This window comes from Cibotium barometz, chromosome 21 (genome assembly GCF_041138505.1).
Source record: "Cibotium barometz isolate CiBa-2024 chromosome 21, ASM4113850v1, whole genome shotgun sequence".
NCBI lineage: Eukaryota > Viridiplantae > Streptophyta > Polypodiopsida > Cyatheales > Cibotiaceae > Cibotium > Cibotium barometz.
This window is the reverse complement of record NC_141066.1, coordinates 37,586,832-37,611,770: the sequence shown is the minus strand read 5'-3', so window position 1 is coordinate 37,611,770 and position 24,939 is coordinate 37,586,832. Positions and strand designations below refer to the sequence as shown.

Genomic DNA, 24,939 nt, shown 5'->3' with positions numbered 1-24,939 from the left:
CCAGTGTCTCCATTCCTTGGTACCGTGGTTGCTTAATAGCCGCTGCAACCAAGACTACTACTTGCATTTCCTTCTTAACACATGCAACAGCTTGTTGTGCAAGTAGATCAGCATCCTCATTTTGTTTCCTAGGAATATGATACAATTGCACCTCCTCAAATTGATTAAACAGCCTACGGATAGCATATTATAAATCAAGCAATACTGATCACAAAGTAGGGAGAATGTCACTATTTAAAAACTATATCCTAAACCCTCTGGTACGTGAAGGCTTCTTGTTTGAGTCCATGATCAATGGATATCCTAAACCCTAAACCCTAAACCCTCTGGTACGTGAAGGCTTCTTGTTTGAGTCCATGTTCAATGGATTGGACACTGCAATTGATTAATGAATTGGGCATTGATTGATTGTGCTGATGTCGATGGTCCTGGCATATAAATGGGGCTTGTATTGTATGATGGTGGTGAAGGAGTAGGAGAAGGACAAGGGGAGTCCTTTCCTTTGAGGAGGGGCAACTAGAGAGATGCTGAGATAGACCCCCCCTCTTGATGGGAAGGGAAGCTCCACATGGGAAGAACAGACTTACTAGTATGATCATAGAGACACCGATGTTTTGGCTCCAAAGTTCATTTTGGCGTTCCAACCTGGAAAGCCATGTTTGAGATCTCAATGGCCTTGCACAAGGTCCAAGAGACGTCTGCAAGTTCCCAAGTACAAGTGTTCAATGTATTTGTCTTCGAATGTACGGCTCAGATTTAGCCCTCAGTGACCAGTGACCATGGTCCATGACTAGAGAAGCCATTTATTTACTACAATAATGTAAAGACAGAACCAACATCAATTCACCTTTATGTACTTGTTAGGCATTAGCTATAAGCCTATTTGATATAGTTGGGAAGTTGTTTGCTACACCATGAAAAAATTTTGCTACACCCTTGTGGCACATTTGCATTTTTTTTAAAAAAAGTTGCTACTCAGATGCAATAAACACAGCACCATTCAAGCTTTACAGTTTGAAATACCCACAATATATGTATACAACACCAACTCCAAATAACCTCTTCATGTAGTTGAGCTATAAATGCCCACAAATTCACATTGCCAAGCCCTAGACACAAACTTTTATATGCCTGCACATCATTAGACCTCGAGTATAGCTGCAAGATGCCAAACCCTTGATATATACAAAGTGCCATCGAACCCTAGACATCTGCATTTTGCTAACTTTGCATATATTCATAACCCTAAAGTATCATTTGCACATGTATCTGCACATAGTGATGACCCTGGATGAATTTGTACATTGGCAAACCCTAGAAAGAATTATCAGCTGTCGGGAGCGGCAAGCCGTGAAGCTATGGCCGAGTGATACATGAAATCATGCCATGTCTCATTGGCTCTAAGCTCTTGCCTAAGAATTCTTGCTTTCTCTGCAGTGAACTTGGAAGACCTTGATGGGATTTGCTGTCCAACTGTGTGTGCTCCTTCATTATCAAGCAAAAAATATCCACCAAGATGGTGTGGAGGCCCATCATTATCATCAATATAATCATCATTACGACCAACATCGTCATCACCATCATCGTAAGATACCCTCCGGGATGTGGTGAAGAGATTTAACCACCATCTAACTGGATCAGGATATCTGTACCGATTTCTGAACACGAAAGGCTTATCTTTACTGCTTTTATGGCCTTTCTGCGCAGAGATGGCCCTGGAAGAGGCAAAGCAACGCCACTTGATAGATTTTCTGGGAGTTTCGGAACAGACAGATCGTCTTAGGGTTGAGATTTCAGGGTTCTGAAGCCTTCTTAGGATGGAGATTTTAGGGTTTACAGCGCCGGATAGCACCAAACACTCAGTAAGAAGCAGGGCATCCATATTCAGAACGAAAATCAGATCCTGGTGCAGGAGATGAGCTCACAGAAAACATTCAAAGAGAAGCAGCAGACACAACATAAACGGATAGTGGAAGAAGACAGCGAAATGTATAAGAGTAGAATATACTCCAAACGTGCCATGCTCACCCCTTATAAAATTTTAATCTCTCATTCCCCCCCTTCTCCCTCTCTCTCTCTCTCTCTCTCTCTCTCCCTCTCTCCACACACACACATTGTAAACACACACACACACTCTCTCTCTACACACACACACACACACACACTGTGCACCCCCCCCTGCCTACACCTGCCCTTCCTTTGTTCCTTATTAGCTTTAGGGATTCTAAAAATGTCTTTGAAATGGATTAAATAAATCCAATTCACTTTATCAATCCACCTTTTATAAAAATTTAAAAAAGAATCCCATCCACCATAAATAAAGCTAAGCTTGTTTTTCACATTAGTCAAGCTATAGCTACTCCAAAGGAAAAATTGATTCCATGTAACCCTCAGTGGTCTCAATCATGCGTAAGTGCAAAAAAAAAAAAAAATCAATCGTGTGTAAGTGCTCTCAAAGCACTTACACACGATCAAAGCACAAAGTAGCTAAGCTTGTTTTTCACATTAGTCAAGCTATAGCTACTCCAAAGGAAAAATTGATTCCATGTAACCCTCAGTGGTCTCAATCATGCGTAAGTGCAAAAACAAAAAAAAAAATCAATCGTGTGTAAGTGCTCTCAAAGCACAAAGCTTGCATATCGTCGCATGCAAGGCACTTATATTAACTTATTTTATTAAAAAAATTATGAAAAGGGCCCAATTAGACATGATAAAATAACTCCATAGTTCAAAGTGTCCTCCATCGATCATAATGTGGGCTCCATACTACATAATATCCTTCATTCAAAATAACCTTCACTTGCATCTTTCATAAAATATGGTAATATAAACTTTTCGTAAAGCACCTACTTATAACATATGGAATCCATAAGTCTTCAAGACTCAAGTTAGTTAGTGCCTTGATAACCATTATTAATTTATACACACCATGACACCACTAGGTATGTTTCAAGAGCTTGTTGAAAGGTCTCATCCTCAAGGCTACATCACTCTTTGTCTTCAACTACTTTTTAAAAGTTGATGATATCAATTGAACCATCCACTTTTAAAAAATTATAAAACTGAATACGATAAGTAGTGTGCATGATCGCAACATCAATGAGTATTTATATTGCATTTTACAATATTTTTATTCCAAGTTTCACTTAGGGTTGTTTTTTCCTTACCATTTTGCACATCTCAATTCATTTTTGAATGTTTTGCATAGCAAACAAATTATTGATGTCGTCAATGAAGGGAACCAATTTCATCATGGTGGAAGTCAAACTCACGGACATAAACTAGTCCTCAAAATGGTGGAAGTTCTAAAAATTCCTCCAAATGCAAATGTGCAATGAACTTGATCAAAGTGGCTTAAGAAGGCTTATGAGAGGGTGAGATATTAAGATTGCAATGCTTAGGAGCCTAGACTATAGAGGGCAATGGGTCAAAAATATTAGCTTTGTATAAAATTAGGTTTGTGATTGTCATTCATGAATAGGACTAGAGACTTCTACTCATTGAAGAGGGTATGTTGTGTAACGCATTATAAAATGAGAGGGAAGATGAACATAATTAATGTTTAACTTTTTTGGAGTAGTCTTACTTTAATGGTCAAGTGGATGTTAAGTAAACATTAAATTGAGGTGGGGACACCATCTAAAGAAGTGGGCAACCTATAGCTCATTATTAATTAATAATGATAATTGATGATACATATTACAAATTAGAGACTCAAGACTAAAGAAAGGAAAACAATCTCTAAACTAGACACATTCCCTCTACATGCCAAACTTCTTTTAAAAGTTATATGTTTAAATAGAAAACTCTTTGACGGGTCAAATCTAGTTTTAAAGATATTCATGAAGCTTTTTTTGGGTGATACATTTCTATTTATACAAACAAAACCTAGTAGATTTTATAGACTTTTTTTTAAAGGAGCTTTCAAATGGATAAAGTGTTAGTTAAAAAAGTAATGCTTTATCCATTTGAAAGCTCCTTTAGAAGTCCACGCATGTCGAGGAGCTTTCAAATGGACAAAGAATTACTGAAAAAGTTTCATCCAAGTCTACATTGGCATTGCCAATTGCTTTATCTAAGTTTTTTTGACAAGTAAGAGCCATCCCATCTCTCTTTGCCTCTTTTTTCCTCCTCACAAATACTACTTCTAGTTTTTATCGCTTTGTTTATGGACTCAACATGCAATTATATATATTTTATAGTGCATGAAATATATTACAAATTCAACTTACAAGTATGTATACTTGGATTAGTTGGTGGTAAAAATTATACATGGATTTCAAAAGAAGAGGTAAAACACAATAATTACAATGTTTAGATGGAATGTGCCATCTAGAAATTTTCAAGAAAACATGTGGACCTCATACTTATGATGATGACCAATAAATGAGACTTTGATTTGAATGAGGAAAAAGATTAGGACTTGGAGTTAGATGGTATTGAAAAGATTAGGACTTAGAGTTAGATGCTATTGATTTGGCAAATCTACCATTCTGTAAAGGAAGTAGCTATCAATCCTAAAAGAAAGTTTTGTAGAGAGTGGAGTGTAAAATTTCAATGAGTATTTTTACAAGAAGACAAAACTACCATAAAATGTGACTCGTGTGAATTTTACAAAATGTTTGGTCCTTAGATAATTGGTCATGGCTATTTCACTCTTCAAAATGATGCCATTAAATCACACATTACTTCTAGTGGGCCACAAAATTACAATGGCCAAGTCTTCATCTGAGATGAGAAAACAAACTAAACACTTGCTATGCACGTGTTATGCATGTTGCTAAGATGAATGATGCTAACAAGGCCCATGTCATCATGACTCACGAGTATAAAACTCATGTACTTCATTACACAATCCACTACCATCAGTGATTACTTCAAAATCTACATCAACATTCGATAGTTGAAGGATGGGTGCAGTTGTGAGAGCCACCTTCAGTTTGTCGATACTTTGTTGATACTTTGTTGATGCTCCTCCTTAGTCCAAACTACTTTTGCATTCTTTTTAAGTAGTTTGGTTAAAGCTGTGGTTATCTTTGCATAATCCTGAATAAAGATACGGTACCACCTTGTGATTCTAAAAAATCCTCAGATTTCCTTGATGTTGGATGCTTGAGGCCATTCCACTATATCTTGTACCTTTGTGAGGTCTACTGAAATTGGTATGTTTTTAAAGGTCCAAACATGGCAACAAGTTAGTGTACTCATTATATACAAGTTGTCAAAAAGTATAGAAGTTGTTGATATATTGAATAATATCAATGTCTTTATGCCATAACCATTCATCAACTTTTAGAGGTGCAAAAAATAATTTTTCTAGATATTCCTTGCTACTTGATTATGTTTGATGAGAGTGTTAATCAGAATGAGTATTTAATTATGCATGTGGAGGTGGGATGCACATTTTATTCACTAGTACAACAAAATCTCAAAGCTCTTTGGTCCAAATTATAGACATGACCCCTATAATCTAGGAGTGTAAGAGTTTGTCTCCCTAACTTGTTGAGATATCGAGCTCAACTAGTGTTGTGGACATTGATAGCTACTGCACTTATACCACTAGCACAGTTGGTGAGATTATGGTTGATATGCCCCCAGCCTGTGTGACAACAGCCACATTTGGATTACTAGAGTATGGCATAGTTATAGCGCTAGCTCATATAATTGAGTTCACACTATGGACCACCCATTGTATATTATAGTAGGATAGTATTTTCCTTTATAGTATATACTCTTTAGTTTATGGTTGTAGAGAAGAGAAGAAGATAGAAGAAAATTTAGCCATCCATCCCTCTCTTGTATCTTGATCTCTCTTGTGTGTGTGTGTGTGTGTGCGTGTGTGTGCGTGTGTATTTGCTTGTAAGGAACTCAAGTTCTCCCTCTCCCCCTGCTGCATTCTCTTTATGGTATCAGAGATTTGGTTCATGTGAGAGCTAAGGAGGCAAGAAAGAGACAAGACCAAGGCAAACAAGGAAGCGGCATATGGGTAATGGTATTTTCATCTCTCTTCCTATTTGATTTTGGAGCAACACCTTTGGTGGCTATGATAGATATAGGCAGACAGGGAAGTCACTGTCTAAGATTGAGGCATCCTCCTGGGTGAAGGAAGAAGACGTTGTTGTGTTTAGTTAACTTTGTTAACTAAGTTAAGTTTTATGCGTTTAGACATGATTCAGGTGTGTTTCAAGCCCCATTTTAGCTCTGCAAGTTTTCCATAAGCACTTTTGTGAAGTGTCAATTTTGACTGTGTGTATGCCTAATTTCTGGTTCGGTGCATAAAGTTGTGATCACCTGTAACACTTCGATTCTTGATTACTTTCCTTATTATGAGGAGATGAATATTGGGGGGGGGGTCATCCCCTAGAAATTCACATGAGCAGGTCTTCTACTTAGATACAGGTAGAGGTAGATCATCATCTAGAGGCCGAGGTACACGCCATTTTGGAAAGCAACAACAACATGAATCTAATGTACAAATAAGTGGAAAAGGCCATTCTAGAGGCAAGGGGGCCAAAGAGGAGGCCAAGGTGTTTGGCAAAGAAAACAAAATACACATAGCATAGATTGCTATTACTATGGTGAACTAAGGCACATGACAAAGGACTGCTGTAAAAGAAGAATTATATCAAAAGTGGAAAGTTATAACAAGGCAACTATTCATCATCAAGTAAACATGTTGATGACATAAGTGAGTAGTTGTTTATGCCACAACACATGCTCAATTCCATGACATAAGATGTGTGAGGATTGGGAAATATTTTCTATGTGGATTCTGGTTCCTCTGACCATATGATCAGTCATGTGGTGAGTGGTTTAGAGATGTAAAAAATGAAAAAACTAGGCTATGTAGAAACAAGTGATGATACTGTGCACCCCATTGCGCATGTTGGTAGAGTGCCATTGTCTATGCAAGATGGAAAAATGAAGTACTTGGCAGATATATTTCATGTTCCAAACATTATGAAGAACTTGGTAGATGTATTTCATGTTCCAAACATTACGAAGAACTTGGTTTCTATTATTGGACAGATGGTTGAGCAGGGGATGCAAGTGAGGTTCAATCCTCAAGGATGTTTTATAGAAGACTTCAAAAATCAATGCCGTAGGTTGCAAAGGGTAACAGAAATGGTAGGATGTTTACTTTGGATGTTAACATGCATGAGGTGAAGATAACCATGTTTACGAATGGGACAACCATGTTTACGAATGGGACAACCATGTTTACGAATGGGACAATTGTCATTGCAGATATTGACATATGGCATAAGCACATTGGTCGTATGGATGTACAACGGTTGAAGTCTATGTAGGCCCAAAATATCGTGGTAGGCTTAACGAAGTCTAAGATTGATGGTATATGCACAAAGTATGTGAAGAATGCAAGCTTGGTATAAGTAGGCCAAACTTGCTTTCCCACATGAAAAGCATGGTAGTGCAAGGGCATTGGATGTTATACATTCGAATGTATGGGGACTGACCAAGACTACAACGATTACAGTCTTGGTTAGATGTCATACATTCGGATGTATGGGGACCAACCAAGACCTGCAAAAATAATTTACAGGTTGTAGGTATTATGTTTCATTCATTGATGGCACTAGGAAAGTGTGGGTTTATTTTATGAAGGAGTGTTAATGGATTAACATGCTACCTACAAGCACAAGAGAGAAAAAGAAGAGAGTGCATGCAAGGGTCAAATCCGGTGATTAGCACTTGGCCAACCTTATTAGGGTTAACTCCCTGATGTGAGGCCATACACTAACAATCACAAGCAAGCAAGTAAGCATCACAAGAAAGCAACCACCATAAGCTTAAGAGAGAGAGCGAGGGAGAGAAGGCAAGACTCAATTGAGACAAATGGGATTGTCCCTTTTCATATTTCATAAAATGTCATATATACATGAGCTCATATTTACAATGTTCGGCTGCCCAATTACAAATGGGGGCCCAAAACTAGTCTTCCTAGTTTAACTAGCCCTATGTACATCATTTCCTTTATGACCGAGAATTACGCAAGCCATAAGCTCGGTCATCCCATGTCTTTTACAATTAGCGCTTAGCACAGTTACAAAAAAGATGAATTATAAAGGAGGTATAGTAGTCGCACGAAAGGTCATGTTAACTAGAGTGGTTAACATACCCCCCCTCTTGATTGCGAGTTCGTCCTTGGAATTAGTCGAAGAAGTTATCTGTAGTAGATAGAGTAAGTGCCTACGAAGTCCCATTGCAAGGTAGGTTCATGATGGAAGACACGGTAGCTCATCCAGAAGGTCGTCTCCATCATGTCTTCAAAAGTTTGGCATTAGGGAAAAAGGGAGCTCATTTTGGGGCCTTTTACGGTTTGGAAAAATAAGCTCTCAACCAATCAATAGAGGGCCAACGTAACGTTGGAAATTCACAAAAATAAGAAAAAATATATAAAAGAAACAATACTTTATGTAGGTACAAGCGTGCTACATTAATGTGGAGATTGGTTTTTTATTCTCACAAGATCGTTGGACATGAAGATAGAATCTAGTCTGACATTTTCTCTGACAAGGGCCTTCCCGCTTCCACCTTCCTTTGAACTTTGAAATGTTGTGCTGCCTTTCCTTCGAAAGGTCTACCATTCTACACCACTGCCTCATTGTGCAGCAGCCTCTTCTTTTTCAAAACTGCTCCCTTGATCCTGTTTGGCTTAGAGTAAGATGTTTCTTGTCAAACTTTCTCTTTCTTGAAACTTCACTTTGTTATCTTGTTTACATTACTTTGCTGTTGTTACAGATTCACAAGGTCTCCATGGTGAATAAAAACTATGGCCGTTCTTGTGGAAGACGCTCTGTGGATGATAATGCTATGAAGGCAAAATTATACCACACATCATTACCCCGTCGACTTGCTTCTTCTATTTCTTCGGTAGAGAATTCAAGTACAGTCAAAACAGAAGGAACTTGGGAAAGGTTTAGTGTTTCGAAAGGAGCATGGGTGCTCATGCAACCTAGCAAAAGAAAGAGACCCCAGACAAAAAACATTTTCTTGGCGTCATGGAAGGGAAGAGTACGAGATTTTAAAATCACCAGAGGGGGAAGATATCGGTGAAAGAAGTTTTGATTAAGCATGTGTACATGCATAAAGAACTTGTCTTGCGAGACTATCCAAATGATCTTCCGCAACACAGGCCTAATTGTATATTTTTCTATTGTGGTTTTGTTCTTTATGAGGTGTATGGATTTTTAAGATGAAGCTTTCTTTCTTTGCTTATTGACATTCTTGTGTTATTTTATTTCAGATTTATACCCTTCATCGTATGAGACATGGCAAAACATCGATTGTATTCTGGGATTTATAGATGTTTTGCATGGATCGATAGGAGAACAACAATACCAAGGTCGATGTGCAACAGAGCTAGCTCAATCGGGTATATTTTTTACTGATCATTTTTATCAGTTGGCTGGACAATGCTAACACACATGGTGTGTTAAGAAAACAAGATCATCTGACTTATCCTAGTCTCATTAAGCACTGCTATTAGTTTACTTTACCCTATTGATTCATATTGCTTTTTTGCAGGTGCTCAAAAGAAGAGAGAGTTCAATAAAATGCAAAGACATTGAAAATTTGAAAATTGAGATAACACAGACTCCATAAACAAAGGTATTATATTCAATAAAGTAAAATTTTGTACAGAAGTGTTTAATTGTATATGTAGAACATATTCTTGACAACCATTTTCTATTTATCTACAGCTTGATCCAGAGGTTGCTCTACATGGTCCAAGCTCTCCGTATCATCTTTTTTTGGAGAATCTGTTTTCTGCTACTCCATCCTGTCCTGTACAATCTCTTGGTGCTGCTCCATTGTCTTCTCTACTACCCCTGGAGAATCTGTTTGCTGTGCTGCTCCATCTTCTCCTCAATAACATCAGCAGCAGGTCCTTGTTCCTGTGGCTCCTCCTCATCATCACTAGGTCCTTGTTCCTGTGGCACCACATCAGCATCATCTGTGTCATCAAGGTGTATGACACCTTCTCGGACTTTAGAGCTCTCACCCAACTCGACAGTAGCTGGTACAATAGGTTTGGGAGAGGCATACTTCAAAAACTTCCAAATTGTATCAGCTCTGAAACTATATATATAGTTCGAGCTGAAGCTATCTTCTCTCATCTGCAATGGCATATGATGATTTAGAACACTTTGTACCAATATCAATTATTTTGAAGCTAAATGAAAATTATTTTTTCTTACAAGGTCTGGCTGTCCTATCTCAAAATAGCTTGAAAGTATATATTTGGCACTGATCAGCACTCTCCAGCAGCCCCGTAGCTACTTGAATCATCTTGTTGTGGTGTTTGTACAGTTGGAAAGATATGTTAGAAACTGTTAACATCTGAACAAAACAAAATTATTCAATAGGTTCAAAGGCATAGCATGAAATAGACATCAGTAGGGGAAACGACTTTCTACCTCTAAATTTATTGACTCTATTGAATCCAAAATATTGACAGTAGGAGGACAGTGATCCAATGCATCTAGAAACCTTCTAATACAACTGCAATACATATAATTCAGTTAGTGTACATTAAAACAAAATAATAAAGTTTAAAGTTAAAAATAGCACACACACCACTTACAATTTCAGCTCTCTGTGTGTGTTTTTAAGAGAGTTGAATATAAAGCATTGCTTCTGCTGGATATCAATAGAAGCAAAGCTCCAGTGGTCACTGTGTAAGGAAAAAAGCATTAAGAAATCAAAGGCTACAAGAGTTCTCAATCTTAAAGAAGAATCCCAAAAGAAGCAGTCACCCACATGCCTGTTATGGTATGGAAGTAGCAAAACATCGATAACATCAAAATTGCAGTGTCTGAACCAATTGAAAATATCCATGGGAGTTTCCTTTGCATCTCTTAACCTGGAGGAAATGGCAGGATTAATAATATGAACTGTATGTTGTACAGCGTGGTTAAGCCAGCTTCTCATCATGCTGCATTGGACCAAACAATAATTAGGGTAGGGTGTGAAGGAGGTACAAGAAGGATTGTTTTGCAAACAAATGTAAAATAAAAGACACTTACTAGAGCATTGCAAGAATGATAGTATCTGAGCAATACTCATTCTTATGAGCCAATGCTGCCAAGCATGGTTTTGTCAAGTCAAAATTATTCACTGAAGTTTCATCCTCAATATGGACAACTATGTTAGGGCCCCAGCTCCTGCAACCTTCTCTGTATCTGCAGCTCCCTCTGTACAGTCTCCACATCTATAACAGATTTGGATTCTTTTATTTGCTGCTTCAGTGACTCCTCATAAGTAGCTTTCCCTTTGGTGTTCTTTGAGTGGGTTACTTCAACAACCTTAACCTCATCTACCTTCAACTTTCTTGTAGGTGGAATTAATAATATGTCTCTCATCTTGATGTCCTGCCATACATTGCATCTTCAAAATATTTCTCCAAGTAATCCTCTGCCATTTCCTGTAAGGAAAGAATGGCAGTCCTGTTCCACCTGAAACCAAGGTGCAAACTATCACATATGTCTCTCACTAGTCTCTAAAAAGGTACCTTGGGGATTGCAAAGCCTATAGCTTTCTATTGCTTCCTGATCTCCTTTAGCACACTTGCACCATGTTTCAATCTCTTGGCCTTTTGCTGGAGCAGGCTCATTGGCTTCCCCTTCCTGCCATGTGCAACTCTTCCCTTTGGTGGAGGCACACTAAATTCCTTGATACCTGCCCCAGCTGCTGCTGCTGCTGCAAACCCTGGCCCCTTGCCAGCACTCCTTGCAGTTGACTTGGTTCTAGCCATCACTCTGACAAGCTGCACACAAAGCAATGGAAAGAGATTACAGCCATGGAGAACATGGAATGATACAAAAAGGCAATGACAGGGGTGGATGAAGCAACATTTATAAATTTGCAGCAAAACGCGATTTCGACAGTTTGAAATTCCTAATAGCTCACTCTCGCGTTTTCCTGCAAATACTCGAAGTAACATGGTACATTCCTACAGTGATTTCTCTGTCTTTACAACTAAATACAATACATTAGGAAAAAAGGAAGCTCATTTTGGGGCATTTTAGAAGAGAGAGAAAATAGGCTCTCAACCAATCAGGAGTGGGCTAACATTATGTTGAAAATTCAACAAAAGAAGATGAAAATAAGAAAAATAAATAGTACTGTATGTTCATAGAAGCGTGTCACATTAATAAGGTGATCCAATTTGAATCTTTAAAAAATTTATTTTTTATGCAGAATTTGGTGATTTTGACACTGCAAACGCGTCCGGAACGGCCCAAAACCTCAAAAACGGCACTTGAAACGCTGGAATCGGACATCCGGAGGCCCGGAAACGGCCAAAAAAGGCCCCAAAAGTGAATTTGCAACAAAACGCGATTTCAACTGTTTGAAATTTCTAAACCCTTCTCCTCGCGTTTTTCTGCAAATTTATGAGACAACCTGCTGGAACATGCCTTCAGTCATTTCAACCAGCCCAATTCAAAAGTCTTTCTGCTTGTGGTGTTTATTCTAATATCTAAGCTACATCACATCCCAAAAGTATGTGTTATACTATTAAACAAGAAGATAGGGATATAGAGAGTCTTACTGACCTGGAAGCTATCTGTGGGTGTGCTGTGCTGTTGATGAGTACCCTGTGCTGGGGATGAACCTGTGCTGCTGGTCAGGATGCTGATGGTGCAGAGTAGGGAGGTAGGGAGGCAAGAGAGCTGAGAGGGGAGGGCCAAGACAGGAGAGATTAAACAAGAGAGAAAAGATTAGTGCAAAATACAAAAAAGGCAGCTACTAAATGATGGAGCCGTTTTTTCACACGTGTGGATGGGACCCAGATCTCTTGGAGTTTGAAACTTGGCACTGTGAATGGGACACTTTTTGCCTTGGAACTTGTGCCAATCATGATTTCATAATCAGTTCCATAACCACTCTTCCCTCCCCGTCTTTCATCCTTGCCAGCACCCTCCCATCATCCTTTTCCTTCCCTCTCTGATCCCTTCCTACCCAACACACTCCATCCAGACTGCAACCTGCCTGAAGACTACTACCACTACCAGATCTCCAGGTTACCTAGGCTGTAGCTCAAGTTTGGGAGAGAGTAGAAGATTCACCAGTGCAACTCCAACAGCATGGAAAAAGAAAAGAAAGGTCAGAGTTCTATATCCTTTTCAATGTTTTTTAATATATATTTCTTCCATCCATAGAATTCTTGATGTCCAGATATCTGGGCAATTCCCATCCTCCACATCCCATATCCCAAATTTCCACATCCTAGTTTTATATTTGCAACAAAATGCGATTTCGGCTGTTTGAAATTCCTAAAGCTTTCTCCTCGCGTTTTCCTGCAAATTCATGAGGCAGCCTGCTGGAACATGCCTTCAGTCATTTCAACCAGTCCAATACAAAAGTCTTCCTACTTGTGGTATTTATCCTAATATCTAAGCTACATCATATCCCAAAAGTATGTGTGTTATACTATTAAACAAGAAGATAAGGATATAGAGAGTCTTACTGACCTGGAAGCTATCTATTTGATTGGAGATGGATATCAATAGAACCTAGAAGTTTGCAACAAAATGCGAGGAGAGTGCTTAAAATTTTCCAAATAGCCCTATATCGCGTTTTCCTGCAAATTTCTATATTTCTTTTGGTTTTCATTTCTTCCTCATTGTTTTGCTTTCTTTGGCCCTGGGGAATTCTTCCTAGTATCATCTACTGTCCAGGAATCTTTGAGGTGATCCTAGCATTTGATTGGAGATGGATAGCAATAGAAATGGAAAATTTGCACAACAAAATGCGAGGAGAGTACTTGACATTTTCCAAATGGCCCTACATCGCGTTTTCTTGCAAATTCATGTGTCCCTTTTGGTTTTCACTTCTTCCTCATTGTTTTGCTTTTTTTGGCCCTGGGGATTTCTTCCTTGATGATGAGAAAAGTTTTTGCTTTGGAACAGTTGATTCTCAGGCCCCTCCTTTCAAGAGAAAGTTGGACTTTTCTGCTGCTATACTTAGACCACAGCAATCACCAGGTGAGTCATGTGTGCTCATGAAGGGAGTTGTTTGGTGATATCCTATACATTCCCTGATTACATATGTCAGCATATAGAATTCATGATATATAAATTTTGGTTCAGGCAAAAGGAAGAGACTGGAGCAGAAAGCTGAGTCTTCCCTCTCAAAACAAAAGGAATCAGAAGAGCACAAATCTCCAGATTTGCTCCTATTTGACTTTCTTCACAAATGCAAGGCTCAGAGAAACTTCCACATATACCACAGTATTTTCAAACAGGGAGTTCACTATGAGCTCTGTATTGGAGCATCACAGAGATTTTCTTCCAGATCATTGGGATACCTTCAAACAACTGCCAGAGGCAGGAAGAATTGTGGAAGGTGAAAAGGTTTTTGTGCATATAAATCATATTGTCTCCATTGACAGGCTGAGGTACCATGTGAATAGAAGATTTGACAGCCTGCCTGAGAAATATAAATTCAACTGTAGCTTGCACACCAGAAAGTGGAGAGTGCTTGAGGAAACCATGGCATTCCTTATGTACATTATCTTTAGTCAGTACTCTCTAGAAGAGCAAGGGCAGGAGGCTGAAGAACAAGACACATTTGAAGCAGAGGAAAAAGAGGATGTTCCTGTGGCAACAGAAATGGCAGAGCAAGAATTAGATATCACTCTCCAGGAAAAAGAGTCCAATCAAGATCAAAAAGAGAGTTCCGATTGGTAGGCCCTGGGAGTAATAGGATTTAGTCATCAAATACAGCACAAACATTATGTTGAAGTTGAACTGATTTGTACAAAGTCTTTGATCCTCTACCTTTCCCTTTTGCATTTGTCTCATCACCGTACGACACTTCAATACTCTTCCCACACTCAGTAGCTTCTAAAAGCGTTTGACACTCAGTACACACTCATCAGTACACACTTAGTAGCTTCTAAAAGCGTTTGACACTCAGTATACACACTCAGTACCTTATTGGTAAGGATCAATAGTGTGTCTAGCATAATTAAGTAGTATTGATTGAATTTTTTGTGTGTAGCTCATGGATGTATTGATGCTTGTTTAATATAGATCACATGTTTCACAAAAGAAATACTTTTGGTGGAGTCTCAAAACATATAGGCATAACACCAAGAGTCACTTGTTCCACAAAATAAAAATCTATTGATTGAGTTTGAAAACATGTGGACATAACACCAATAAGTTACAAACTGCTATTCATGTTTACTTATCCATTTATGGTTTCTAAATATCTTCGAATCCCTCCATTGTCTATGTCTCTCTACTGCCATTGAATTGTCCAAAGTTTGTCTTCGTCTTTGCTTTTGGGCTAGAATAAAAGCAAGCTTGACTTTGGAGCTAGCAACTTTTCTTTTAGCATGCAGCCTCTGTAGTATGCCTCGGTAAAACCATTGGAAGACTTCCTTCAGACTATTTGCCTTTTGACTCCCTCCGTAGTGTTGTGTGTGTCTGAAAAATGCATTACGTGCCATGTAGTGAGACTTCTCCATGCCTTGGGTAGACCAAATTGCTGGGCATCCATACTTTTTGACAAAATAGGGAAGGTGGTTGTAGATGATATGCTGTTTTCACGGAGACATAAGAATGCATAGTAAGTTATAAAAAAAAAGAGGATCACACTTAAGTAAAAGAAGAAGACAGAACTTTACCATGTAGTGAGTTATATTACAGGCTGTCCATGTGTCTTTCATTGACTTCCCAAAATGTTTAATTGCCTCTTCAAAGTTCTTGTAATCACTTTTTTTCCACGTTACATTGTCACAGAACATGAAGAGTTGATCAAGAGACCTCCACACCTCTGCCTTCACATTTCGTGCTTCTCCATCTGCCTCATGATCTTTCACGGCATTATGGACTTGCTTCCACAATCCATAATTAATCCTTGAAACTGTTCTACCTTGCCTTACTTGCTTACTACTGTGTTTGGGTCGAGACAAGAATCTTCTTGCCTTAACACCACCAATAGAGGGCTTGATTGGTACCTCCTTGCCATTGGTAGACTTTTTAAAATCCTTTGTGATATGAACATCACCTCCATGCAGACCTATATCAGATAACACTTTTTCCAATGCTTGAAGAGCATCCTTTCTATTTTTTTTGGGACAAAGTTTCCAAGCAAATCCAATATACAAAAATACCAATTTCTCAATAATTCGACAGACCATGCAATGAGCATATGTGAACATTACATAGTGGAATGTCAAGAATGGCCTTGAAGTCAGGGTCAACTTTATCTCTATTAGGTGCTCTCTTCCACCATTTGGAATCCATTACTTGAGCTGATTCTTTGCAGTAAAGACAAGGAGACTTTGAGTTGCCTCCTTTACTAACGTTATACATGCACTTAAGTGTTTTAAGATCCCCCGCCATGTGCCACTCTACTTGAAAATCACCTTTTCCTGCAACATGGAGATTCTCTCCTCGCACTTGTCTTTTATTTATTCTTGGTATTTCCGTGTAGTGAAACACCCAATCTAGTGTTTCATGGTCTTCTATCTTTACCTGTGATTATAGAAAACAAAAGTCTTACTATAAAAGATTTGAAAACAATGACTAAAATCAAGTATGAAACAAAAAAATGATCATACCTGGAACGAGCCTAACCACCATATGTGTTTCTCTGACTGCACACTAAAATACTTCAAACTCGCTTCAGTCAATGATGTATCAAGTGCTCCATTCATCAATGTAATAGTAATCATTTCCATTTTCTTTTCCTTTACAACCTCACACTCATCCAGTTTGATAACAAATTTCAATGTAATAGTAATCATTTCCATTTTCTTTTCCTTTACAACCTCACACTCATCCAGTTTGATAACAAATTTCAAAATGCCTTTGCACTCCTCAAATGTTATTCCATAAAACTCGACCATTCTTCTTTGAAGTTGTTGTAGATCTACAAATATATTGTTCCAAGGGTCATACACAGTGGTTCCTTTACAACCATGAAATATTTCTTCAATATGATTGTCAATCTCATAGTCTTTTTGTAACATGAATCGTGGAAGTGTGGCAGTATCCATGTAAATATTTTGAAAAAGTGTAATCATCAAGTTCAGTGATGGATTCTTTATGAGAGGCCTGCACACGTCGTCAAAAGAGATGCGGAATCTTCGGGAAACAAAAAAAAAAACTAAGGAGATATTTAATGCAAAATCGTGTTAGTTAGACAAAAGATTATCTTATTCCTTTCGGAACTGACAGTTCTGTAGTCCTTACTGACAGTTCTGAACCACTTTTCCGTATTTTACTATTTTTGAGGTCTTTTAGGAGAGAAATAAATCAAAAAATAGTGAATTTCTTACAGGGCCCCAAAATGAGCTCCCTTTTTCCCTAATGAGCCTCCAGGAAGGCATCCACATGACTCGTTCGTAGTAGCCAAATAACTACTTGAGAGTAGGCCCTTTGTTGATGTCAAAGGCAAGGCCTTGGGCTCCTTCAAAAGTAATGGTCCCACGTCGGGAAGGACTCAAACAAGGTGATGATGAGGTTGAAGAATTGAATTGTGGCAATCACCACTGGGTTGAGGACCTGGTCTTGGTGGCGGATGAATTCGTGGAAGCACTTGACCATGGATTCTTCAATACATGGATGTTGTGGTGATGGGGGTGTGAACTAGGGGAAGTTGAATTGCAACTTCGGGTTCTTCTGTTGTTCATCGTGGAATGTCTTATAGGCCCATTATCTTTGAATGAGAAGGTAATCAAGGCTGATCCTCAGTGCATGGGGCGTGTTACAGTAGACGTCCCAGATGAAGGGTTTGCTAAGGAAGGGCTATTGCCAGGCTGACTGCTCGCCCATGAGATCAAACGTTATGGGACGAGCAACGGTGGGTGGTCGGTGGTATCCACGGGTTCAGAGTGGGTAATCACGTTACCAGGTTGTATGCTTGGCGTCGAGGTACGAGCAAAGAACATGGATGTCGAGGTGGTTGGTGATGTGGGTGATGGGGTCATGTTGGAGCTATCAACCGAGTAGGATGGTGATGGCCCGCTCGAACTCCGTGCAGTCCAAAGGATCATGCCAATTCAAAGGGTTTGGTGGAGGGTCAACTTCCTCGCGCTCAAATGGTGATGGTGTGGCGAGATCCCCCCTTCTTTGTGTGGTGGGTTGCCGGGTGGCAGAGCTAGTGTGACGGGGGTGAAGGGGGTATCGATATGAAGGTCGGGTGGTGAGACTCGTGTCGAAAAAAAGGTGGGGGTTTGGTGGAGGTGGAGGGAATATCCCAGAATACTGTGTGCATTCCAAAGTTGAGGGATAGTGAAAGTGGCGAGGGGGGTGTGGGTGATGGGGGTGGAGTGGGAAAGTGAAGGGGGGGAGAAGAAGGTGGGGCACCAAAAAGGGGAATAGTGGAGGTGCTTGAGGGGGGTGATGGGGGTGGGGGTTGTGTGTGAGGAGATGCAGACGAGGAGCCTGATGGTGGAGGAGGGGGTGGTGGTGAAGAAGATTGTGGGGGTAGAGGAGACAAGCCACCCTGCCTATCAGTGCCGTCATTGTTGTCGTTTGGGCCAGGGCAAGTTGCACCAGTAGCCTAAGGATCGTGAGCATAGAAAAAATTGATTGATGGTGGGTGTCGTCAAATTGGCATATGCAAGTGGCCTTCATGACTTCGATTTGGATGAACCAGTGGTGGTAGAGAATGAGTAAGCCAAGCACCGAGTAGGGTGGTAAAGGATCATTGAGGAGGGAGAGGTAAGCGTTGTGGATGACATGCCAGCTATGTGCGGAGGTACTGCAGCACCTGGCTTGAGATGAGGGAGAGATAGGGGTAGGGGCAGACGCCATCTGGTAAAGAAAAATCGATGAGATCAAATTGGGCTGTGGCGCGGCAGGGAAGCCATAACGACGTAGTAAACTCCAGGCTATGAGGGTGGCTTGAAGGGGGTGGAAGGGGAGTTCAAAAAAATCATGAGGGTGTTGGAAGGTGAGCAGCCCCTGGAAGAAAAAATGAGGGATGAGAGTTAGGCTATCGATGGAGAGCTTGGATAGAGCATATGTATATTGTGGGTGGGGGAGGAACTCTTCTATATATATATCATGTTGGAGAAGGTTCAAGCCGATGGCTCGGAACTGTAGATCAAGAAGTTGATATGGGGTTTGAGGGGGAAATGCCAAAATGGGGAGCTTTGTGGCAGTCTCCATGAGTGCATCCACCTTGTGGTCAAACGAGCTGGACGAAGGAGTTGATGGAGTGGATGGAGGTTGGGCGGTCAGCTTCTCCAAGCTGCTCATGTAGGCGATGGATGGTGACCTCTGTTAAGTCGTGATGCTTTGTAAAATATGTGGTGGTGCGGGCAAGAGCATCCTCTACTGTCTGGGCTTGGCTCATGGCCTCCTGATGTAGTCCGTCAATGATTGTGAGCTCTTTGTGGGCTATTGCTGTCGCTGCATGGGCTTGGTTGACCTGTTGCTGGAGCTCAATGATTCTGTTGATAGCTGTGCCTAGCTGCTCTGTTTCTTGGTCAAACTTTTTTTATAGCTCCATGAACTGTATGTTGGTTTGGTATAACTCCTCAGATGCCACTCTCTCCTAGGCTTTTGCTAAGAGCATTTCCCTCTATGAAAGTTGTGCCACTTCTTGTTGTCGGGAGATGCAGTCTGTCATCTATTGGATGAGTTCCCGTGACATGTTGGCAAAGCCATGGTAAAAGTTAGGCACATCTCCGTGGGCTACATGGATTCTCTCTGCATAATTTTGGCTAGAACTGAAATTGCCTGAGCAAGCCCAACGTAGAGTGTTGACTGTATTCTGTGTGTCACTCAAGGATGAAGGCCCGTCTTGATCATGAGAAGGTATCTTTGTGAACTTGTCAGGGGGTGGGATCTCATCTCAGGGGGTTCACCTCAAAAAATGTTAGTGTACCATGTGAGTTCAGCAAGAGGGGTTTTTTAATTAGATACATTGAGAAAAATTATCAGGATTACATTAATAGGAGGGGTTTTTTAATTCAACTTCAGAAAAAAATCCGTTAATTCATAAGTAAAGAGGGGTTGTTTTATTGGGTGGAAATTTTTAGTTAAGGGGTTTTTTAAATACCTCTTGAACGCACGTGATACCTAGAGTTTTCTAGTAGTGCACCCCGTGAGGATCTCATATAAACTTTTGTTAAGAAAATCCTACCTCTTACACTCCTCTTCCTCTTCTGTGGCCTTCTTGTTGGCAGCTTCTGCAGCAATAGCAAGCTCTTGCTATGTGGGAGTGGGGGTGGATGACCCTGTTCTGTAGGGGTGGGTTCATGGTGTGGCCACTTGTCTAGTGGGGAAATAGGAGAGGTGGATGGAGGGTATAATGAAGAAATAGCGGCATCCAGTCTGCTTGCACGTGGCAGATCTTCCCATCCCACTACGTAATAGAGGACCTTGGTGAGTAATGTTGCTGCCGCTAACTTGCCTTGGGGGTCGGAGCATATAACATGGAGCTCCCGGAAGAGGTAGTTGGACCAATTGACCTGTTGCCCCTGGTGCACACGAGCTAAGGTTGTTAAGCTGCACTTGCTAAACTTGTTAGTCTACCTAGTGGGTGAGGAGAAACTACAGAGCTCTTGCGGGCATCACGAGGTCGTCCTGGGCGATGCCCCACTCAAATCCATCTTTGTTAGCATTACCTCTTTACTACAGGCTGCGCCCTGTGAGCTTAAGGGCATTGATAAGGCATACATATGGGTGCTCCATTTGTGGGAGTGCAAGAGCCTCTCGCGCAAGCCCTATGCTGAGCTGGACTGGATGCCTATGGTCCTTGATATCCAAGGTAACACCGGTGTGCTAAATTGCATCATAAGTTTCGGTGAAGTATAAAGGCATTATACAAATCCGGCCCCCAAGGCTACAGGGTGGGTAGTCGGCCCAATCCAAGCTGCCCTAATTTATGCACCACTGCTGGATCAGCTGTAATAGCTCCATAGCATGGACCGGTGTAGTAAAGGAGCTTGTGCTCAACTTTACAGTGATTCTTCATCAGCGAATGGGGACAGTGTGTCCATTGACCTGCTTCATGAGTGCTTCGCCCAGATGGGAGATCCGGGTGGGGTGTTTTGCATACTCGTCGAAGTAGCCATTGGTAGGTCTCTTCCTACTCAGGGAAGTGTGGTGGGGAACCTCCAAGGAGGAGTCGGAAGCTTCTGACATCTTGAATGTTAGTTATGAGGGTAAGAGCTTGGGAAAAAAATTGGCAATAGTTTGGCTAGGCTGAGTGAAAAGTGAGGAAATGGAAGGAGGGGGTCCATATTTATAACCTATGAAAAAAAAAGCCATCGCAAGTTCAGGGAACGGGCATGCAACTTTAAGCGTACGAGCATGCGAAGTCAGGCTGCGAGCAAGTGGATGTGGCAAGAGGATTGAATGACCGTGGCAAGCTAAGCGAACGGCGCGGCAAGCTTGAGCGAATGGCTGTGGGTTCATGAGACTGGCTGGAACGGTCGGGGGATTTTGAATAGGAATTCGGCACATCCGTGGTAGTGTGCGGGAGAGAGAATGGCTATTCCAAACTAGGAACGTCCATGGCAAGCTAGACTTTGAGAAGGGAATGGCCGTGCGAAACTTGGAATGGCCACAGACTTTATCGTTGACAAAGGAACGACCGTGGCACTTGGAATCTGAGAAAGGAACGACCGTGGCAAGTTTTTTTGTGTGCACCCTGTAACAAGTTGGTGTGGTCATTCCTAACCATAACTAAGCTGGATTCACCTCCCAGTCTTCTTCTTCTAAGTCAACTACTTGGGCCATGTTGACCATCATATGCTTTTGCCTCATCTTGGCTTACCTTATTTTGCCCTCTTCTTGTGCAATTTTTTTCATATCCTCATGGTCTTGTTTTTGTTTTTTTAAATCATGGATGGCTTTCAAGGTGGCCTTGGTGAGAGGACCATTGTAGAATTTAAGTTTGCTACCATTGAAGTAACCAGCCATCTCAACACCATCAAGTGTTTCAATGTTCACAGTGCCTTGTGGTGTGATCTCAGAGACTACTAGGAAAGGTCCTAAGCCCTTGAGCTTGAGCTTTTTCTTATGCATTTTGGTGCTAAATAAGAGGACCTTGTCACCCTCATTCATCTATTTGTGCTTGAGATGATCATCAAACCATTGTTTACGCTTGAGCTTCTCTACAATCATGTTGTATACTACAAAGAGGCGGGTTTCACCAAGCTTTTCAAGTTCGAACAGATGACAGCTTAAGGCATTTTTGGTGAGTTTTTCATGCATTGCGACACGTAGACTTGGGACCAAGAACTCCATGGGCATGACCGCTTCAGTGCTATAGGTTAAACTAAAAGGGGTAGCATTGGTTTCTTCTTTGTACGAAGTTCTATACGCCTAAAGTGCAGCCGGCAACTTATGTTCCCAATCATTGCGGCAGGCCTCCACTGTTTTGGTGAGAATGGCACATAGGGTTTTGTTTGTGCTTTTGGCTTGGCCATTCGCTTGAGGATAGTAAGGGGTGGACTTCCTGTGGGGTGACAAGGAACTATTGCAAGAGGAATTCGATTACCTCGTTGATGAAATGCGTTCTATTGTCATTCACTGACAATGGAAAGGGGAGGACTTCCTGTGGGGTGACAACAAAGAACTATTGCAAGAGGAATTCGATTACCTCGTTGATGAAATGTGTTCCATTGTCACTGAAAAGCTTGAGAGGACAACCAAAGCGTGTGATTATAGACTCATAGAGAAATTTAGCCATTGATCGAGCTTTAACTTTGTGGGTTGCACGAGCTTCTACCCACTTGGTATAGTAGTCCTTGGTATAGTAGTCCGTGGCAATTATATATCTGCTTGAGTGTATTTGGCTGCCAGACTGATGGGTCCTACAAAGTCTATGCCCCATTTTTCAAATAGTTGTAAGGACACGATGGGGTTCAGGGGCATGTGATCCTTGAAATGAGGGATTGCTACACGCTGGCATTCATCACATCATTTGACATACTCAGCAGCGTCAACCATTAAAGTGGGCCACCATAACCCAGCTGTGAGAACCTTACGAGCAGTGATATCTGCTGCAAAGTTCTTGCCAGCACATGCAGAGTGAGCCTATTCAAGAAGGAAGAATACTCATCTTCTCTAACACATCTTAGGATTTTGTCCTTGCCTTGCTTGTAAAGTTGACTCATGATAAGCTGGTAAGGGGCTGGCTTTTTTATTAAACGATGGGCAGGGTCCTTGTTGTTGAGGAGAGGATCAACTGGTAGGCCATTGGCTAAGAAGTGAGCCACTTATTTGTCCCATTCAGGAATTAATAGCTTTTGCACTTATGCCACTAGCATGGTTGGTGAGATTATGGTTGATATGCCACCAGTGGATGATAGGCTGTGTGACAACCCCTTTGGAGTACTAGAGTTATGGCATAGTTATAGCACCAGCTCATATAGTCGGGTTCACACTATGGATCGACCATTTTGTATGTTATTGTAGGAGAGAACTTTCCCTTTATGTCTATACTCTTATCTTTTAGTTATATGGTTGTAGAGAAGAGAAGAAGATAGAAGAAAATTCAGCCATCCATCTCTCTCTTGCATCTTGCACTCTGTTGTGTGTGTGTGTGTGTTTTTTTCTTGGTAGGAACTCAAGATTTCCCTCTCCCCCACATTCTCTTTATGGTATTAGAGCTCCGGTCTATCTATAAACAATTCAATCAACTTGGATACTTTTCCACACTATCTTAGTATTTTAAAATTTGCTTAATCCCTTAAACCCTATCTTAGTCTCCCTTTACCCATCATGGCCGAGTTTGTGGGCTCAAACTCTACTCTAGGACTAGTAGCCCCTTCACCTCTACAGCAATTGATATAGAGACTAAAATGGACCGAGTGAGATAGATATACTGGAACAATACCTTGCCCCCTCCTGCACCACAAGGGAGCCATGGTAGAGCTCCTTGAAGACCTCAAGGGAAGCATGGCAATAATTCCCATTCATCCAATCCACTAGGTCATCGAATGTTGTGGAGTTCACATGAAAGTACAATGAAGTTGCACCAAACTGGGTGCAATATGGTTGCATAACTGCAGTCGAGAAAATGACAATGGATGTCAATATTGAGACATGGATATATGAGGTTAAGGGATTCCAATGAGGCCTCCCTTGTGTTGTATCTCTCCAGTGTATTTATTCTATAAGATTTTAAGTGAGTTTGTCATAAGCCATTTGGCTATATCAAGCATGTGTGGATGTAAACAATTCATAATGTGAGCTATGGGTTGTACTCTTTTCTAGCATTCTAGCTAGTGGTTTGAATACTATTAAGTAGTATAATGATCTTTACTTTTTCTTGCAAAAATAAATTTTTGCTATATTTTTAATAATCGAAAAAAAATCTTCATTGAGATGATTATTGGAGACAATCTATGGTTCTATTTTGACTATCGATGTTCCATGTGTGAAATTACCTCGTAATAGGAGGAAAGGAAACAAATAGCATGTGTGCTTACAAAGGAAGCTATTCAAACAAGCACAAAATGCACCTTCAAATAGCAATGGAACCCTTAGTTAGGATACCATCCAAAAGTAAGAAACATAATGGAATCTGTAGATGGATAGCATCAAAATTCTTTTAGAAACTCATTGATTCTATGACAAAAACAAGAGATTATGGATACCCCTAAAGAGAAGGGTATACTAATGATCAATATCCTAGAGCTTTGATTGAATCTTGTAGATCGGATCAAACTCTCAAAAGTGATAAAAATATCTCCTTAATTGGAGTTATGAGCAGAAAGTTATGCCTCTTCTAGTGAAATTGATTGTAGGTTGGGGGTTTTTCTTCTATGTGGCCACTTAACAATGCCAATTTTTTTTGCAAAAAAAAACTCCGTGGGGAGGCCGCGTTGTCTTGGGCCATTTGTTTTTCAAGTGTTTGGCCATGGTGAGCATCATGGAGGGGAGGAAGGAGAGGCGACAATCCAATTTTTTTGCAAAACAAAATGGCCGTGGG

The 24,939-nt window shown here is 40.6% G+C and overlaps 1 long non-coding RNA gene across 1 annotated transcript; it reads left to right on the top strand.

Annotated features, from left to right (window-relative positions):
* The first annotated feature begins 8,761 nt into the window (after positions 1 to 8,761).
* Positions 8,762 to 9,633, top strand: LOC147627151 (uncharacterized). The gene is made up of 3 exons (XR_015268528.1): positions 8,762 to 9,165; positions 9,269 to 9,397; positions 9,550 to 9,633. It is a non-coding gene; the product is annotated as an uncharacterized LOC147627151 (long non-coding RNA).
* The last annotated feature ends 15,306 nt before the right edge of the window (positions 9,634 to 24,939 follow it).